This window comes from Myxocyprinus asiaticus, chromosome 4 (genome assembly GCF_019703515.2).
Source record: "Myxocyprinus asiaticus isolate MX2 ecotype Aquarium Trade chromosome 4, UBuf_Myxa_2, whole genome shotgun sequence".
NCBI lineage: Eukaryota > Metazoa > Chordata > Actinopteri > Cypriniformes > Catostomidae > Myxocyprinus > Myxocyprinus asiaticus.
The window spans coordinates 58,751,890-58,769,717 of record NC_059347.1 but is presented as its reverse complement, the minus strand read 5'-3'; the positions used below and the strand labels follow the sequence as shown (position 1 = coordinate 58,769,717).

Genomic DNA, 17,828 nt, shown 5'->3' with positions numbered 1-17,828 from the left:
GATGTTTCGCAAAATGTTAGGTTCAGTCACTATTTAACCTGCTCTAACATTTTGATCTTTTTGCACTAAAATAAAAATAAAATTCTAACGATAAAGTTATGTTTCCAAGATTTAATCAATAATTTCAAAACTGGAGATTTAGAATAAAAAAGGACTTAAATATTGACCTGTTTCTCACCCACACCTATCATATCACTTCTGAAGACATGGATTAAACCACTAGAGTTGTATAGAGTACTTTTATGTTTCCTTTATGTGATTTTTGGAGCTACAAAGGTCTGGTCATCATTCACTTGCATTGTATGGACCTACAGAGCTGAAATATTCTTCTAAAAATCTTCATTTGTGTTCAGCAGAAGAAAAAAAGTCATACACATCTGGGATGGCATGAGGGTGAGTAAATGATTTTTTGGTTAACTGTCCCTTTAAATATTGCTGATATAATAATTTAAAAGCTTTCCTTTTTCCTTTACACTCAAAAACTATTTATGCATTTCAATTTCACAACAAATTTCTATCAAACTGAATTGAGTCTTTTATAAAGTAAAATGAACAAATAACAGTTTACATATTATTAATATTGTTTTGTTAAAGATTACACAATTCAATTTGATGGAAATTTGTTACGCATACATCTTAGAAAAAGGCTGAAGTATTTTTCTGAGCATAAAACTAAAAATTTGTTTCTGGGACAAAATGACTCAAAATTATGGAGCATGTCACATTTACTTTCATGTTATGGAAAAAGGAGATGTTAGAGAGAATGTTAGGGAATTGAAGCCTCAGTCACCATTCACTTTCAATGATTTATCCATACAATAAAAGTGAATGGTGACTGTTAGTCCCTAACATTCTAACCAACTCATTTAGTTCCTATGTAATGGAGATAGTCATACAAGTTAGGAAAAATAAGTAGGGTGAGTAGATATTGAATTCTCAGATCTTTCAAATGAAAATTTTTCATTTTTGGTTGAAGGAAGTATTCCTTCAAAGATCTGTCTCGATAACAAAACTTGAAGTTAATCAGTTGTCAAAGAAAGATATGGTTGGAGTTGGCTCAGACAAAATTATGATTTTGAAACATTTAACTTGTATGAATTACTTGGCGTGTATGAAACATGGCACCGTTACATGGCAGTGTATACATAGATTCTATTCTATGCAGAATGGCTGGAAAACTAGGAACTGATAAAACCAGGGATGAGGAAAGAGGAGAAAGGGGAAATATCAAAAGATACACGGCTATTAGTTTGTAATCGTGAACCATATTTTACACAATGACAGTATATGGACTTAAAACTAAGCTGTGTTTGATCATGGATTATGAATGACTAAAATATACTCTTGAGTGTTTGCTTTTCATTCTTCCTGATAGGTAATTCTCAATGTTATTACATTAATAGGATCCACAAACAAAGCTAACAAGCAAAACTGAACAGCAATTAGGAGCTAATTTTGCACATTACATTTGGCCGTTCACAAAGAAACATGAAAGTGGTCATTCTCAGGCATTCATCAACTAATGAACAACTCTGAAGCTATTACAGACCATATGAAGCAAACTGACACAAAAGATCCTCACTTCAAATTATCAGAATCTGTGAACTGTGAAACACTGCATGGTGAGTATGCAGGCACTGAACTGCGAATGACACATCATTGTAATAAAAGACCTTGAGCTATATGTTCCAAGCACTTTCCATAGTTTACCCAAACCTGAAAAGGTTGAACTTACCAACTAAAAGTCAACATGAAATCAAAATCAACCCTATTTACTTTCTTTTTTGATTTTCTCCCCTTTTCTCCCCAGTTTTGGAATGCCCAATTCCCAATGCGCTCTAAGTCTTCGTGGTGGTGTAGTGACTCGCCTCAATCCGGGTGGCGGAGGACAAATCTCAGTTGCCTCCGCATCTGAGACTGTCAATCCGCGCATCTTATCACGTGGCTCATTGAGCGCATTACTGTGGAGACATAGCGTGTGTGGGGGCTTCATGCTATTCTCCGCAGCATCCATGCACAACTCACCACGTGCCCCACCGAGAACGAACCACGTTATAGCAACCATGAGGATGTTATCCCATGTGACACAACCCTCCCTAGCAACCGGGCCAATTTGGTTGCTTAGGAGACCTGGCTGGAGTCACTCAGCATGCCCTGGATTCGAACTCGTGACTCCAGGGGTGGTAGTCAGCATCAATACTCGCTGAGCTATCCAGCCCTCCCCATTTACTTTCTTAATACACATTCCAAGTCTTACTGTGAACGATTCCTTTGTCCACGTGATTTCAAAGAAAACATTTTTTTACGAAAATGTAATAACTTGGTCCTTGGTCTCTGAAATTATTTTCCTTTTGGGCTGACATCACAGATCCCTCTTACTTTTTAAACTTCTTCCCTCTAACTATCTGACTTCATTCTAAGCCTGCTATACACTGTAGGATTTTTACAGTCCTTTAAGACTGTTGCTTGTCAGACTGTACGATATGAACGCATTGAGATTGCCATGGCACACTGTGCGACATTATGTCTGACTGTAGGATACACATCGTAGCTGACTGTGGTCCCAATCGTCCTGATCAGTGAACGTGACTCAAGTTACAGGAGCGTTATTGAATAGACGCGAAACAGCGAGATTTGCCGGAGCATTTCTTTTTTTTCTGAAAGTCAGGACATCAGCATGCTCCAATACCACTCCATCACGAGCATAGGCTAACTTATAAAAAGAAAGATGGATTTTGTCAAATAGGCCTATAATAAGGCAGCTTGATCACAAATACAAAAAAATGACAGATGATGAGAATGAACACGAGCGGAGGAGGTAGCCTACAGTAATAATGAGCTATCACAAGCAAAGATTCATTGTGGAAATAAAAAGACTTGTGGCCCGAAAAACTTCTCCATTCGCATGGGGGAAAACAAAAAAGGTGGGTTATAGTACGTCTTTCTCCTCTTTTAGATTAGTAACCTGTCGGCCACGCAACATTTCTAAAATTCATATAGGCTGATAATATATTGCGCTTGCAAATTCCCTATGGATAATGCACAAACATGACATAGATTTCTATAATTGCGTCCAATTGTATCTGCTGATCTGGATTAAAACGTCCCATAAATACTTAACAATACAAATATGAAATTGGAGTGGTGTGAATTTTAACTAAAGAAGTTTACAGACGTTTAAAGTAAATTTATTACAAGTAAAATAGTAATTAAAATAAAGTTGTAAAGAAAATGCATGATAAATGTAAAGAAAAAAACGTGTTAAGAAAATGCAATCATTTATTTATTATTGTTTTGTAAGCTCTGTAAGTTTTGTATCAAGTTAAACGTCTTTTTCTCATGAAAAAATATGTCAGATTACAGAAGTAAAATGAGTTGTGAACTGCATTTTTTGTTTGTTTCAGGGGCCCGACACAATGACATTGAGTTTGGGGTGGGACTATCTGTATTTTCGACCAATGGAAGACAGGGGGAAGTGTAGAAACAATCATTATTTTTGCAGTTATGTTTGGTGATTCTAGTGGCAAAGAAATTACTGAAATTATTAGCCTTAAATGTAGTGTGAGGATGGGCTAATGGATTTCTAAAGGTTTCAGTGAGTAATGAGTATGTTTCTGTCACATATTCCCTGTTTTTGTGTTGACTTTTGTTGAAATTCTAGTTTAGTTCCTGTTAGTTTGTAGTCCTTTTGTAGTTTCATTTTATGATTGGTTTTCCCCTGATTGTTTCCACAGGTGTTCCTCATTCCCTTGTTTGCCCCAGTGTATTTAAGCCCTTGTTTTCCCCTGGTTTCTTCGTCAGTTTTCACTTTGTTTACTCTTTCTGTAATGAGGCAGACGTAAAAGTAACTCAGAATAGAATGAAACCAAGCACAGAAGAGACAACACATGTGAAGACTGACACAGAAACCAGGGGAAAACAAGGGCTTAAATACATGGGGGCAAACAAGGGAACGAGGAACACCTGTGGAAACAATCAGGGGAAAACCAATCAGGAAACAGGAACTAAACAAGAATTTCAACATAAAAGTCAACACAAAAACAGGGAATATGTGACAGTTACACCATAAAAAAAAAAAAAAAAAAATCTGTTAAAGTAAATCTCTTAAATTTACGGTAAAAAGCAGCCAGAAATGTACTGTAAGAAGTAAAGTGATTGTTTCAGGCATTATGGATTGTCATTTTGATGCTTCTATATTTTATGCTATATTTTATGATTATGATTAAAAACTATTTTTGTTTACTGACCCTCTGGAACTATAAAAATCTTTTTTCTTTTTTTTTTTTTCAATTTAACCCTTAAATGCATACATCGTGTTTTTAGTAACCTGGGACCTCATTCCACCCCAAGTGCCTCATCCATTTTTGGAGTTGTGCCAGAGACTATTTAGCAGAGATGGGCCACTTCTGTTTAAATTAATGGGAGAAACTGGAACGCTCAGCCAAGGAGCTCTAAGCACCCAACGGTCAACGGATCAACGGATGTAGAAAGGAAGTCCCGCCTTACAGTAAAAAGAGTCAATCACCTTTTAGATACAGACATCGCCTGTCAATCAACTCGAGAACGCACATGCTCTTTAGCTATACAAGCCAGGAAAATTGTGTTTTTAGCATAATATAAGGTAAAGAAGCACAGTTTATGATTCCAGTATTGTAAAATTTCATTGCTCATTTGAAATAGGTTCTTTGATCATAATCTTGACCAACCATTTCTTACCCCATTCAAGGTGATAGGGGCTGCACTGGCATGACTGCAAATAGTCTCCCAGGAGGACTGACTTGCTAGAAAGACTTTGTTTGCACCCACACCTCTTTAGTATTCTTCAACCTTTCTCTTATGAATAGTGCAACACACCAAAATTGCAAAAAATATATTTTTTAAAATATATAATTTCTTAAGTACCAAAAATGTATATGGTCAATAGAGACCCTAGGTATGTAATAGTGTCACTTTCTTTTTTGCACTTCCATAAATATTTTTTTAATGATTATTTCATATCTATATAAGTTTACTATCACAGGACATCTATTTCTTTGTTTATAACAAGACAAATGAGTACTGTATTCATGCAAATGACTACTGTATCATGTTGATTTTCTGCACAATGGTGGTGAATTATTAGTATCCCATATGCGTGTACACATACATATTATACATGCTATTTCTTACTCAAGGTGGTGCTGATGTTTCAGTGATTGACTTGATTTACATTTGACATTGCTATTTGATAAAGAGAAGCGACGTGGAAGTAAACTATAGCAAGTGTAACACATGAACAGTTTGAAATGGCTGTTGTCATTTGTGTGTACTACTGAAATTTGTAAGCTGTGTGTCTATTTAAACTCAAAAAGTGCAGAGAAAATACATATGTGTACCTTATGTGTTAAGTGTAGCTCAATATGTGTTTGACAGCCAGTTGCATCTTATGAAATTTCAGTGTGGAAGTAATGAATCCTGTTCGAGATTTGTCCTGATTTGTTGCATCAGCTCTTTAATATAAATTAAAACAAAAACCATAAAAATATATCAGAATATATTCTATTTTCTAATTGCCTGTGCATTTTGTAGATCCATTTGTGATATACATATGTACTGGGTCTCTAAAGATCCGAGTATGTAATAATGTTTGGTGAAATATCCATGCATTTAAGGGTTAAAATTTTATTGTTTAACACCATATTAAATATAGAAGGCCACATGATGACTTTAATTTCTTTAAGAGTGGCCCTTAAAGGAGCAATGACCAGTACATGTAGAGACAGTGTCACTCACACTAACACAAAACATCATCAGGTTAACACATGTGCCACTGAAATAGTGCAATAAACATTAACTAAACTACATAAAATATAACCTAAAATACCATAATGTACATAACTGATTTAAAAAAAAAAATAAGAAGAAACGTAACTATTCCAATTAAATATAATGAAATTCTGGGAATGTCCAATTATTGTTTTTCACCATAATTTTAACTATAGTTTACCGTAAAAGTACACATATTCTCTTGTTAAATATATATTTTTACTGTTAATTATACAGTAAAACAATATTTTAACTGTAGCATTTTTACGTTCTTTTTCTTTTAACAATACAGAATTCTTTTTACAGTGGATGTTTTGCACAAGTTGGTATATTTGTTTAAGCATATGTGATAGTGTGTTGATCTCTACCTACTGTATGTTTGTGTGTGCATGTATTTTGCATGGTCGTTCAAGAAAAAAACAGAGATTCCCTCTTCCGTACACTGTGTTATCTCCTGAGCACTGTCCCACTTCTGCATTCTGTAAATACCCTCGTAAAAAGCAAGAAAATGCCCTAATGTAGGCCATAGTGTCTTCTGGAATCCTTCTCTTAAACAAGTCCTGAATTGACTGAAGCAGAGTCTGCTGAGTAGTTTCAGATGTACCGTTCTAGTTGCGAGTTGTGAAAATAAATGTAATTTATTTAATGACCTAACTTTTTTTTTTTTTTTTTGCTCAAAAGTAGCTCCTTTATTTATTAGGAGACTTAATGGTGTTCACAGTTATACTTCATTCAACTCTCAACTTTGTCTCAGATGTTTCTCCTAAAATTCCTTGGGAGAAATAAAAATAGTCACAAATGAGATAATTATAGACATACTGAAAGAGTAAAGTTAATGTGGATAGCATAGCTCTGATCATTTTGATTTGGATGAATTAAATAGAAAATGTTTGAGTTCATATCAAAATTTCTTTGATTGCAGACTTTGGTATCTTACTTTTCCAAGTCTGCAATCAAAAGTCATCTGAACTCAAACTGTGCTATCCATATTAATTTTGTTGCTCTATACTATTACTCAGTCAACGATTGTGATTTTTCATTACAATGGTGTTTTGTGACATTCTGAAGGACCCTTCTATAATGACAAAAGGGAATCTTCTTTCATGTTAAAAACTTTGAATACCAATTTGACTGTTTACCATCCACTTTCGAAGCTTCATTTTACTCAACCGAGTTACTTAACTAGAGTACAAAACCTACTGAAAATTGCTGTTTTATAATCTGCTTAGATGTGGAGTCTTAGGGTGCTTTCACACTGGCAGTTTAGTTCGAAACAGAGCACGGTTCGCATGAAAAATTGGTAATGTGAAAGCTGTCATGCGGACCGGGGAGCGCACCATGGTACCGAACCCGAGACTACCTGTAGGAGGTGGTATGAGTTTAGTTGCAATAGAACTGTAGCGCGATTCGCGTGAATGTGAAAGCAACTCCGACTCGGGTGCGCACTCGTTCAGGAAGTAAAGTAACCTGCGCATGCGTTTTAGCCGATGACAACGTCTATCTATCTATCTATCTATACACCTTATAAATACTATATATAAATACTATTATAGGTTATAAATATAGGGTATAATAGGAAATGACAGTGGTGATAACTTCACCTTGGACACGAGCGTGAGTAAGCGTGCAGTGTAAACAAAGATGCAAATTAATTCCTTGCAGTCAGCTGTCTCCTCAAAAAATGCCGTTTGCGAGCAGCAGCAAGCCGCCTTCCCCTGGACATCTGATGAGTTACACCATGAAGCGCACATATACGCAGTTGTCGTTCACTCAGCTGTGCATAATGGCACCAAAATAACAGTATGATGAGTCACATTGTGTTCTCCATGCGTGTTTGTGATGATGTAAGTTGAATGCAAATGGACCGGGGTTTGATAGAATCAGGTGAGTGTGAAACCAGACCAAAGCTGCGGGGGACACCGGGAACAACCGCACTCGGAATCGGACTGCAGCAAACGTGCCCAGTGTGAAAGCCCCCTTAGATGACTAGTCAAGGCTTCATATTTTAGCAATCAAACCATGTTGACGGATGCTTAAAAGATGCAATGAAACAACATTCAGAACCCAATTTACTTCTATAATATTGGGTATTCACTGAGAAAAAGTTAATCTGTAATTGATTGGACTGCAATGTTATATTCACTACTATGATGCTACTTTTCTGGACTAACATCCTTGGTTGTTTGTGGAACAATTAATCACAGCCCTCTGATTTTAAGGATAGTGGTGTTGGGGTTAGGAATACGGCTATGTTTGGTTGATGTCAATGTAAATCATGTTGTCTTATGGCCAAAAAATGAAGCTTTTTTAATTCACTCTTCGAGCAAAGCCCATGACGCTATACAGCCAAGGTGACTTGCTTCATCAAAATACTTGGCAGTGTCAAACTAATTCCAATCAAACTAATAACTAATGTGTTGTGATCCCCGGGCTGTCAGTAAATTCATCCTGCAATCTGACTGAGCAACTAGCGAATGCTTCTGAAATGCACAGGGAGCATCTTAGATCATTTTTCAAATAGATATATGAAATATTTCTGCCTGAAAACATGTCAATGAATTTCACTTCAATTAGGCTTAGAAACAAAAACAGTCAGAGACACTTTTCATTTCCCCAAAAGATGCAAAATATGATTCCTCTAATATTACATTATGTGTATGACTGAGTTAGAACATATTTGAGTATGGTAAAAATGCATCAACACTTTTATTGGGCTTTTAAAATGTACTCTATACATGTATTTATTTTTTTCTCCTTGAGACAATTACTAGCAATTACATTTCAGAAAAGATACAAATCAAAAACATAGATGAAGCCAGTAAGTAGAAAATAGAAAACAGAGCCGCTATCTGAGATCCAATGTCCATCATTGGTATGCCACAGACATGAATATTTAAGAGATTCTAGCCTACTGCTTTTTATCTTCGAAATTTATCTTTTTTTTTTTTCTGTAGAATGCATTTGGTGGCACTTTTCTTTCAGAATCTATCCCCATCACTCAGTTTCTAACATCATTACAGACACATAATGTCAAAAATATTAATTAACCATCAAAATTTTATTCAATTTATGAAGCGTTTTATGCCATAATGATGTACATTTGTTATTAAATTCACAAAAGTAAACTTAAAATGTAAGCAGAACAACTGATGGTCGATAATGAATCTAAGGTTTTTTTATTATTATTATTATTATTATTATTATTCGCTTATTAATAACTTGACAGATTTACATATGTATACTAAACACATTGCCAATTATGCTCTTAGGATTTAAATTACAGATCAGTGGTTCTCAACTGGTGAATCGTGACTCTAAAATGGGTTGCAGGTCTGTTCTGATAGGGTCGCAAAGATAAGGAATTTATCAGTGTTAATAATGAAATATAGCTGCAAGCAGCGATGACGGGCCCAAGCACAACTGGTCCATTTCCACCTGGTGGCTTTTGGAAAACAATGCAAGGTGGACACATGCATTTGGCATCTGACATTATTCTAAACAATTTTGAAGCAATTTAGGTAAATATAAAAGGACTATTTTAAAGTCTGTTGTAAGAGCCACACTTCCTGATGCCAGGTGGTGGCGCTATGACCGTGACCCAAAATAGTCTAGCGATTGGGTGACGTCTCGGTGGCATACTCACTCAGCAAAGCAACATCACTCTCCCGTTCCTGTTAGGGTTTCCAATCGATCCTCCCCATTCTGTGATGCACCCACTGAGAATCATGTTGAAAGAGCCCTAATAATTGGTGATTCTATTGTAAGGAACGTGGAAATAGAGACTCCAGCCAACATTGTTAAATGCATTCAGGGGCTCGGGCATCTGACATCAGATCAAATTTACAAGAGCTGGCTAATGCTTAACGTAGATTTTCTAAAATTGTTATTCATGTCGGCACTAATGATGTCCGGCTTCGCCAGTCGGAGATCACTAGAGATAAAGTTAAAGAGGTGTGTAAACTTGAAATAACTATGTCAGACACTGTAATATGCTCTGGGCCCCTCCCTGCTCGTCGTGGTGACGAGTTTTATAGTAGACTAGTGTCAATGAATGGCTGGATGTCTGAGTGGTGTCTGGAGAATAGCATAGGATTCATAGACAATTGGAAGAGTTTTTGGGGTAGACCTGAACTGCTAAAGAGAGATGGACTCCATCCCTCCAGGTAAGGTGCTGCTCTCTTCTCTAGTAATTTGGCTCATAGTCTTAATAATGATAGTACATGACTAACTGGGGCCCAGGTCAGGAAGCAGACAAACTGGTTAATCAGAACGTTTGCTAGCTGCCTTGAGATGTCACACAGGTCACATAAACTACAACACATAGAGACTGTATCACCTAGATATCACATAGAGACTGTGTCTGTTCCCTCTGTTTGACTGAAACCTGGCTTAAACCAGATGAATATATTAGTTTAAATTAATCTACTCCCCCAGGTTATTGTTATAAACATGAGACTCGTCTTAAGGGTCGAGGAGGAGGTGTTGCTACAATTTGCAGTGACGTTTTTGTTGTTACTCAGAGGACAGGATATAGTCTTTTGAACTAATAATGCTTAATATGACACCGTCAGATATAAATAAAAAATCTCTGTCATCTTTTGCCCTTGCTACAGTATACAGATCACCCGGGCCTTACTCTGGTTTCCTTGGTGAATTTGCAAGTTTTCCATCTGATTTGGTAGTTAATGTTGATAGAGCTTTAATTGTTGGTGACTTCAACATTCACATAGATAATGAAAATGACACATTGGGATTAGCATTTATCAATATTCTCAACTCTCTTGGAGTCAGACAAAATGTGACAGGACCAACTCAATGCCATAATCATATGCTAGATCGTATGGAGTTGATGTTGGTACTATGGAAATTCTGCCGCAGAGTGATGACATCTCAGATCATTGTCTCTTGTTTGTTGCGATCAGCTAATGTCACTCAATCTACACCACGCTATCGTTCATATAGAACTATACTTTTGACCACTAAAGATAGCTTCACTAATAATCTTCCAGAATTATCTCACATACTCAGTAAGCCAAAAAGTCTAGAAGAGCTTGATGAAATAACGGAAAATATAAATACAGTCTTCTATAGCACTTTTGATAGTGTCGCCCTCCTTCGATTACAGAAAATGAAAGGAAAAACCATGGTACAATGATCAAACTCATGCTCTCTCTGAGAGCAGCTTGGAAAATGGAGCGCAAGTAGAAGAATACAAAATTAGAGGTATTTCGTGGTGCATGGAAGGATAGTGCCTGTAGCTACAGACAGGTACTAAAAGCTGCCAGGTCAGCACATTTTAGCAAATTCATAGAAAATAACCACAACAATCCTAGGTATTAATTCAGTACTGTGGCTAAACTGGTTAGAAATAAAGCCTCGATTGAACCAGATATTCTGTCGCAGCACAATAGTAATGACTTCATGAATTTCTTTACTGATATAATTGAAATAATCAGAAATAAAATTGGAACTATGCAATCAACTGTCACAGCACCTCAGAAAACAGTGTCTCATAATTTTGCACACAAGCAACTTCAATCCTTCGCTGTCATAGGTCATGAAGAGCCAACAAAACTTATCAAAAATCTAAATCCACAACATATGTTAGATCCAATACCAACTAAGTTCTTAAAAGAGGTATTTCCAGTAATCACAGAACCTCTTCTTAATATTATTAACTCCTCATTATCCTTACGACATGTCCCATGAAACTTTAAAATGGCAGTTATCAAACTGCTTATTAAGAAGCCACAGCTTGATCCTAAAGAATTTACTAATTACAGACCGATTTCAAATCTACCATTTATGTCAAAAATACTAGAAAAAATAGTGTCCTCCCAACTATGTTAACTTCTACAGAGAAATGGAATATATGAACAATTTCAGTCAGGATTTAGGCCCCATCACAGTACAGAGACTGCACTTTTCAGAATTACAAATGCTCTTATCATCTGATCGTGGCTGCATTTCTCTTCTAGTGCCTTTAGATCTTAGTGCTGTCTTTGTCACGATAGATCACGACATTCTCTTGAATAGGCTGGAGAATTATGTTAGCATTAGTGGACTTGCATTAGCATGGTTTAGGTCCTATTTATCAGACCACTACCACTTTGTATGTGTAAACGAGGAATTGTCAAATCAAACAATAGTTAAGTATGGAGTGCCACAGGGATCAGTTTTAGGACCTCTGCTTTTCTCCTTATACATGCTTCCCCTGGGAGATCATGGAATAAGTTTCCACTGTTGTGCAGATGATACCCAACTTTATATTTCTTCTAAACCCAACAAAAATTCACAATTCTCCAAACTAGCAGAGTGTATCAATGGCTGGCCAGAAATGTCCTTCTACTCAATTCTGACAAAACAGGGGTACTAGTGATTGGACCAAAAACCTCTAAAAATAAGCTGCTAAAATACAATTTGACTCTCGATGGATGTACTGTTACATCGTCTTCTTCAGCAAAGAACTTATGTGTTATATTTGATACCAGTCTGTCCAATTCCCAGTGTTTGTAGAACAGCATTCTTCCACCTGAGAAATATTGCTAAATTACAACACATGCTCTCTGTTGCTGATGCTGAAAAATTAATGCATTCATGACTAGATTATTGTAATGCATTACTGGGAGGATGTCCAGTAAGTTCAATTAATAAACTTCAATTGGTTCAAAATGCAGCTGCCAGAGTGCTGACCAGAACCAAGAAATATGATCATATTAGCATATCATTTTATCGTCGTTACACTGGCTACCTGTTAAATTTCATATTAACTTTAAAATTCTGTTAACTACATACAAAGCTTTGAATGGTCTAGCTCCACAGCACTTAAGTGACCTTCTGACACACTATATTCCGTCACATTCATTACGATCACAAAATTCTGGCATGTTAATAATTCCAAGAATATCAAAATCCACAAAAGGAGGTAGATCCTTTTCATACTTGGCTCCTAAACTATGGAATAGTCTCCCTAACATTGTTCAGGATGCAGACACACTCACTCAGTTTAAGTCTAGACTAAAGACTCATCTATTTAGCCAGGTATACACCTAATTTATCCTTCAACTCAAAATTAGGCTGCTTTACTTAAGTCTGCCGGAACCAGAAACATCAATCATGATCTATAACTGCATAAAATAGAATGGCATCTACGCTAATATTATTCTATTCATATCTGCAGGTTGATATCTGCCTGCATCATCTTTGTCTATTGATGGACTATACTCTTGAAATGGAATACATGGACTATCATTTAATTGCCAACAAAAGCCTTCATCAGCCAACTAACAAAGGAAAATGCATCTACGTAAACTTCCGCAGTTAATCCAGGATGGACTTCTAAGACATTAGTCATTAATCTTAAAGTTCATAAAAACAATCTTTTCTTTTTAAAAACACTGGACCTGAACGCTTAAAAAAAAAAAAAAAAAAGAAAAGTAAAACAATGACTTGCACCTGTAACGTATACTCAGACTCGAGGATGATGTTTGAACCCAAGCAGGTATTTATTGACACACAAACAAAACAGCAGGTAAGTGATGACGTGACAGTACTGGGTTGCAGTGGTGATAGATTACGTGATGACGACTAATGCTGATTGAGATGGTGACTTTCCTTGAGGTGGAGGGTTTGCAACAACAAAGCTTGTGTTGAGGAGATGGACACTGGAGAGGAAACGTTTGGAGTAGAAGAGTCGCTGGAGAGGAATCGTGCTGGTATTGACCGCTGGAGATAATCATAAGTGAGTCTGTACACAAAGTTGAGACCAGACATAGAATGGAAGGGGAGTGAGGTTTATATAGAGGGGTTGATTGATGCAATGATTGGAGGCATGTGTGGGTGGTCAGTACTCAGGAGAGTGAGAGGGTTGAGTGAAATTGGTAGGTGGGTCAGAAGGATCCGTGACAGCACCGCACACAAATAACTAATATTGGCATTATATTCCTGTTGTTTAGTCAGAGGGAAACTGGCCCCCACAGTGAGCCTGGTTTCTCCCAAGGTTATTTTTCTCCATAAACCAACATCTTATGTAGTTTTGTGTTCCTTGCCACAGTCGCCTTCAGCTTGCTCACAGGGGTTCTAAATACAATTAATATTTAATTATGTAATTTCTATACACATTTTACAATCATATTTAATCAAACTACACAATGATCACTGTAAGACATTATAGATATTACAGTTCCCTTTTTTGTTTTTGTTCTATGCTAATGCATGATTTCATGTAAAGCTGCTGAAATGATGTGTGTTGTGAAAAGTGCTATACAAATAAAAATGACTTGACATGACTTGGTTCTGTGTTGGTTGGTTGGATGGATGGATGGATGGATGGATGTATGGATGGATGGATATTATGATGGGGATTGTCAAGGCAAGTTGAAAAAATCATTGTTGTTGGGCCTTGAAAAGGCATTGGTAAAGCAATAAAAATCTCTCTGAGTTGTGTCTTTCAGCAAGAGGACATGCTGAGAGGCCTCTTTCATAAAAACAATCATATCCCTCAGTGATGAACTTGATGACTGGACAGATGGGAGGGAGGTTCAAAAAGTTTCACAGCTATTAACTGCAGAAATATGTTAATGATAATCAGCACAGGATTATGGGCAAAAGCAGAGGGTTGGAAACGTTGCCTGCTGTTTATTTGTAACTCATTTCCTCATTTAACCAGCCACAAAATGAAGAGTGTGTTCTTTTACCCACTGAACTCTTCCAGCAAAATATGCTTCGACATTCACAGTTTTTTCATGCTCTCTCTTGGTATTACCAGTGTCACTTTATTTTGTGGAAATCTACATATTTTCTCAACTACAGTTGTGCTCAAAAGTTTGCATACCCTGGCAGAAATTGTGAAATTTTGGCATTGATTTTGAAAAAATTAAAATAGTCTTTTATTTAAGGATAGTGATCATATGAAGCCATTTATCATCACATAGTTGTTTGGCTCCTTTTTAAATCATAATGGTAACAGAAATCACCCAAATGGCCCTGATCAGAAGTTTACATACCCTTGAATGTTTGGCCTTGTTACAGACACACAAGGTGACGCACACAGGTTTAAATGGCACTTAAAGGTTAATTTCCCACACCTGTGGCTTTTTAAATTGCAATTAGTGCCTGTGTATAAATAGTCAATGAGTTTGTTAGCTCTCACGTGGATGCACTAAGCAGGCTAGATACTGAGCCATGGGGAGCAGAAAATTACTGTCAAAAGACCTGCGTAACAAGGTAATGGAACTTTATAAAGATGGAAAAGGATATAAAAAGATATCCAAAGCCTTGAAAATGCCAGTCAGTACTGTTCAATCACTTATTAAGAAGTGGAAAATTCGGGGATCTCTGGATACCAAGCCAAGGTCAGGTAGACCAAGAAAGATTTCAGCCACAACTGCCAAAAGAATTGTTCGGGATACAAAGAAAAACCCACAGGTAACCTCAGGAGAAATACAGGCTACTCTGGAAAAAGACAGTGTGGTTATTTCAAGGAGCACAATACGATGATACTTGAACAAAAATGAGCTGCATGGTTGAGTTGCCAGAAAGAAGCCTTTACTGCACCAATGCCACAAAAAAGCCCGATTACAATATGCCCGACAACACCTTGACACGCCTCACAGCTTCTGGCACACTGTAATTTGGAGTGACGAGACCAAAATAGAGCTTTATGGTCACAACCATAAGAGCTATGTTTGGAGAGGGGTCAACAAGGCCTGTAGTGAAAAGAATACTATCTCCACTGTGAAGCATGGTGGTGGCTCACTAATGTTTTGGGGGTGTGTGAGCTCTAAAGGCATGGGGAATCTTGTGAAAACTGATGACAAGATGAATGCAGCATGTTATCAGAAAATACTGGCAGATAATTTGCATTCTTCTGCACGAAAGCTGCACATGGGACGCCCTTGGACTTTCCAGCATGACAATGACCCTAAGCACAAGGCCAAGTTGACCCTCCAGTGGTTACAGCAGAAAAAGGTGAAGGTTCTGGAGTGGCCATCACAGTCTCCTGACCTTAATAACATTGAGCCACTCTGGGGAGATCTCAAACGTGCATTTCATGCAAGACGACCAAAGACTCTGCATGACCTGGAGGCATTTTGCCAAGACGAATGGGCAGCTATACCACCTGCAAGAATTTGGGGCCTCATAGACAACTATTACAAAAGATTGCACGCTGTCATTGATGCTGAAGGGGGCAATACACAGTATTAAGAACTAAAGGTATGCAGACATTTGAACAGGGGTCATTTCATTTTTTTCATTGTTTTGTTTTATGATTGTGCCATTTTGTTATAACCTACAGTTGAATATGAATCCCATAAGAAATAAAAGAAATGTGTTTTGCCTGCTCACTCATGTTTTCTTAAAAATGGTACATATATTACTAATTCTTCATGGGTATGCAAACTTTTGAGCACAACTGTAACTATTCAGTGGGTTGTCTTAACAATAAGGTGGTTTTAAAGGAATAGTTCACACATAAATGATAATTCTGTCCTTATTTACTCAACCTCATGTTTCAAAGCCCTTTGACTTTCTTTCCAGAATGACAGTCACTATTGACTTTATGTGCAAAATTCTCCATACAATGAAAGCGAACAGTGAACAGTCTCTTTATGACCACCTATTCCTGTATAATGAGGCTGATTGGGGTTCACCATATAACAATCCACTACATTTTTTCTTGTGTTCAAAAATTGAGCACAACAGAATAGAACAGAACATAGGGATCTCAAAATGAGTTTTTAAAAGTTACTTTTAACTTCACATGCCATAAAAATGCAATTTGACATGTCTTATAAATGCAGCACTCATGGTGCAAGACACTGAGACAACAAACGTGACGCAAAAGCTAAAGACATGTAACATTTAAAAAATAACACAGACTTCCAATTCCAATAAGTTAAGAGGCAGATATTCAACAAATATACTGGCTAAATATCTATAACCCATTTGAGGCACAAAACTACTAGAGAACTAGAGTTATGCATAATAAAGGAAATATTGCACATAGCAGTTGATCTGAAGTCACACGGAAATTGACTTGACATTCATTGTTGAAGGCTGTGGATTTGTTACACAAGCAGTGTTTTGGTGGCTATAGAGCTTACTGATGTCCTAAAACCCAGAAGACAATTAAAATTTTCAATCCATGAGTGCCCCCGGGTATTTCCTATGGGTTTTAATCATGGCAGTTTTTGAGTAAAATAAAGTACTGTATGTGGTTAAAATTACTGGAAGAGACTTTCACGTTTTGTTCTACAACATGAATTACATACAATCATACCTCAGATATGAAATTTGAAGTTGCTTTGTGTAACAGCTAAAAGATGGGCAAGGAGGAGGTGGGAACCAGCTGAACAGTCAACATAAACTTTAATGATATAAAAGAAACATAAACAAACACAGACACACATGCAATGCAGCCGCATATGTCTCTCTCTCGAACTGGCATCTCCGGCCGCCCCCTACAGTATCTCGCTGTCCTGCTGATCAGCTGATTCAGCACCGGCCGTGCTCCATCATGGCCCGGCCACACCCTCCTCCTCGTCACACTTTGTTAATTAAAAAAGTACGTTGAAAACAATTTGCTAAACTAGGACTACAACTACATACATGTCAGTGTACATCCCTGATGAACAGACAACCATTGTAGTCCTTCTTTAGCTAATTGTTACCAACATACTTGAATAAATCAGGTTTGAGGTATAACTGTGTGTAAATTATTTTATAAGAAGAAATTGTGAAGCTTATTTTACAAATAAATAAAAAATAAAATAAAATACCTTGGTAAATTCCTGAGGGAACCCAAGGCAAATTAGCCCTCTAGGTTGGCAGAAATTGACAAATTGACATCATGGCTGACCCGCTCTATAGCAATAGTGCTAAGTGCTCTATAAATTCATCCCCTTTACAGCACCACCTCTACAAATATAAAGCTTAAACAAAAATGTTAACAAATTCTAGATAACCCAGTCGATCTCACTAAAGAACTAGTCAGCTGGTGTACCATTACTTGAAAAGTCAAC

The 17,828-nt window shown here is 37.0% G+C and overlaps 1 protein-coding gene across 3 annotated transcripts in view; it reads right to left on the bottom strand.

Annotated features, from left to right (window-relative positions):
- LOC127439995 (proline-rich protein 36-like) overlaps positions 1-17,828 on the bottom strand; it is a 188,549-nt gene that overhangs the window by 117,475 nt on the left and 53,246 nt on the right. The gene's annotated exons all lie outside the window — the stretch shown is intronic.